This window comes from Elephantulus edwardii, unplaced genomic scaffold (assembly GCF_000299155.1).
Source record: "Elephantulus edwardii isolate Elephantulus edwardi_28Jun2011 unplaced genomic scaffold, EleEdw1.0 scaffold00318, whole genome shotgun sequence".
Lineage (NCBI taxonomy): Eukaryota > Metazoa > Chordata > Mammalia > Macroscelidea > Macroscelididae > Elephantulus > Elephantulus edwardii.
Window position 1 is genome coordinate 454,333 of NW_006400068.1, and position 3,655 is coordinate 457,987.

Genomic DNA, 3,655 nt, shown 5'->3' on the forward strand with positions numbered 1-3,655 from the left:
GTTTTTATACTTGGGTTATATATTAATTTACTTAACAATGTACTTTTGTTATTAAAGTTACAGAACGTCTACATTTAAAAAGAAACAGTTTCATATACATTTACTAGTAAATAGGCAACTTATAAAATAGTTAACATAAGAATGAAAAAAAAAACAAAAAACCCAACAACCCCGGTTTTGAGAAGGTAAATGCTAATCCAGGAAAGGTGCATATCCCTTCCTGGTAAATAGGCAGTTTAGGGCACAATTTACATATGACTAAGAAAAGCAGTTTCAAATAGGTGAATGTTAATCTAGGAAAGATGTATTTTCTCTCCTGGTAAATAGTCAGTTTAAAGTACTCTACATGACTAAAGAAAAGGGAAAAATAATTCTAAGGCAAACTAATTAGTTTTGTGGATTGGAGAAAACGGTATTAGTTTTATTACTATACTGATGTTTGGATAATTCTGAACTTATTAATACCACACCTTCATAGGCACGGGGGGAAGAGAAAAGGAAGCAACTTGTTAAAATATAAAATGTGGGGATTCTGATGTGGTTCTTGGAGCGGGAGGCTGAGGCCGCGGCCCAGGGAGATCCAGCCGACCTACTGCCCTTGGAATAGGAGGAGGATGAGGAGCGCATGTCCTTTCTGGTCTCCACCTTCAAAAGGAGTCAAGAGGTGAACAGCACCAACTGGGACAGCAAGATGGGCTTCTGGGTGCCCTTGGTGTTGAGCCACAGTCAGCACCAGGGGATGGTGCGTCTGCGTCTGTGAGATTTGCAGGAGGCCTTTCAGTGGACGGCCAGCGTTCCCCTGGGGCTGGCCACAGTGCTGCAAGACCTGCTGCATTGAGGGGAGCCACAGAGGGAGTCAGACTTCATGGCCAGTGTAGACAGCAGCTGGGTCTTCTGGGGAGTTGGATTCTTTCTGCTGACGGATGAAGTGGACTCTTTCTAGCATGTTCGGAATAAGGTTCCTGCCGAGAAAGTACTTGTGGCTGTGGAGCTGCATAAGGAAGAGGCTATGGAGGTGTTATCATCTGTATCAGAACTCTCCTCTCTCCTCACACTAAAGGTGGTCAGACTGAGTACCCTCTTTGCTAGCTCATTCCCAGATAAGAGAACCTTTTACTTGGTCTTGCTGCAGCTGCAGAAAGAAAAGCTACAGTCCTCAAGCAGAATGGAAAAAAGATTATGAAGTTTGCCAGAGGGCCACATGCCAAGGTCTCTCCTGTCAACAACGTTGACGTTGGGGTGTACCAGCTGCTGCAGAGTGAGCAGCTCCTCTCACACAAGGTGTCAAGAAGCAGAGAGGTATAAAGAAGAAGCCTGCCAGCAATGCAGAGCAGGAAGAAACAACTAGCACTGAGGTATCTCAAAATCAAGCAAGAGACAGAGAAGCACTTTGAGGCCCTCCATGCCAAGCTGGACACTATTCAAGGCCTCACAGATAGATCAGATGGTATTGAATGCTTACCAGGATAAAGAGTAGGAGCACTCAAACTCTGCATGAAGGATGTCACAGTGGAGAAGGCAGATAGCCTGGTGGATCGGATCCAAGAGCTATGTGACAACCAGGATGAAGTTTTTCAGACTCTAGCTGGTGGAGTAACCAATGGCTTAGATTTTGACAGTGAGGAACTGGAGAAGGAACTGGACATCCTCCTTCAGGACACCACCGTAGAATCTTTGGATCTTCCCGGCAACTCCCAGGAGACATTTTATATCAACAGTGTGCCTAGCCCTAGGATCTCAGATGCTGAACTTGAAGCTAAACTTGAGAAACTATCCTTATCAGAGGGAGGTTTGGTCCCAAGCAGTAAATCTCCAAAAAGACAACTGGAACTGATTCTCTAAAGCCAATGTAGGACCCTCAAGTGAAGTACCTTTATGTAAAAGAGACACCAGGCTTTTATGTGTTGTATACATAGTTATTTAAATAAGAAACTCAGAATTCGTTGGGAAGAGGAGGAACAAGAACTATTTTCATTTTTCTGGATGCTGTTACATACTACAGGATAGATATAATTTCTGGAGGCAATGCTCCAATGACTTGCTCCCTGCTGGTATCATGGACCTGCCTTCTCATCTTAATAGTGCCACAATTTATACAATTCTGTGTTTGATCTGTCATCTCCTATATCCTGAAGTTCTTGCCATTGGCTCAGTTAGGTTTGTCTTCACCCCTCAGCTTTGTCCCAGCCAATGAAGGTGAAAGATTTGCAGCTCTACCAAATCAAAACCAGTCTTCTTCTGCACCCCCTGTTTTTAGAGAGTTATATTCTGTCTCTAAGGTGAGTTAATCAACTTATTCCTGTCCCACTCTGTAGCCATTGGTAGTGAGAATAATGTGACTCAAACACATAAAGCTTGTATTTGAGAGGACTTGACAGCTGCCACTTTGTAGAGAAATTTGATAGTGTAAAAGTTTTCTTTCTTGGGTCATTTGTCAAATTCTCTAGGTGTTTAGAAAATCAGTCACCCCTGAGTGTTTGAGTCATGACCACTGGGGATCTCTGGTGTGGTTGGTGGATGCTGCTTCTTCTTCCATCTTATGTAAGACCTGTTTATTAGAGGAGAGGTGGTTCTTGGTTTTTAAACTTGATGGGGAGTGGCTCAGAGTCCCAAGATGTCCAAAGCCTGTATGCTTATTCAAAGGAGCATCACCTTTGCCCTTTCTCCATCATGGACTAACTTAAGTGTGTGTGTGTGTGTGTGTATTCCAGAACAAGCCACATAATGACACACCTCCCCTTCATGAGCCTGCTGCACAACAGGTTCTATGTGTGAATTTTTGAAAAGCATTTCATTTTATAGCCCATTGCTCAGAGCAGGGGATCTGAGCCAGAATGTGCAACAGAAGCAGAAGATTTTGACATTCTGTCATATCTCTACTGTGTGCTTCCCCAGTCCCTGTTCTACACACACCCCTGCTCCCTGCAGTCCCATCTTGATTAATTGGGAAGTTTGGTGTTGGGGGGACATATGGAGAGGGTCTGAATGTCCTGGCGATGTGGAGAAGAGAAAATGAGAGCCACACTGCTACTATACTGCCACAGAAGTACAAGTATTTCTTCCTGGAACCCTTTGCCCTGACCCTCTGATTGAGGTGGTGTGGTGCGGAAAAGAATTGCTCCAAATCAGGAGCATGAATTCACTGTTCCACAAATTCCTCTCCCACTCTACCATGATAAAATTAAATGCTGGGGGTAAAGCGAAACAATCACTATTTTTTCTTTTTTTAACCTGGTAAATAATTAGAAGAAAAACATTATATATCTATATATCTATATCTGTATCTATATTACCTATATCTATATCTATACCTATACCTATACCTATATCATCTATCTCTATCTCTATCTATCTATATCTATATCTAAGCTTTCTTCTGTTTACTTATTGATTTGTAGTGAACAATTTCCCTTGATTACCATCTGGTGAAATTCATGAGGAACATTTTACTACAAATTGGTAAGTAAATGCAACTAAACTCTTACTGATCTTGTTTCTTGAGTAATCTGCCCCTTGGTCTTTGCAACCTGCTTCCAGGACATCTCCAGCACAATGATCCCCCAAATATATGCTGAGTGACTGCGAGGAATCTGGGAAGATCTCTGCTATTACAAAAGAACAGGATTCTTTTCTAGAAGCTGCTGCTTCCTGCTGG

At 42.6% G+C, this 3,655-nt stretch overlaps 1 pseudogene; it reads left to right on the forward strand.

Annotated features, from left to right (window-relative positions):
- The first annotated feature begins 535 nt into the window (after positions 1–535).
- LOC102865904 lies at positions 536–1,842 on the forward strand (annotated as a pseudogene).
- Positions 1,843–3,655: the final 1,813 nt, after the last annotated feature.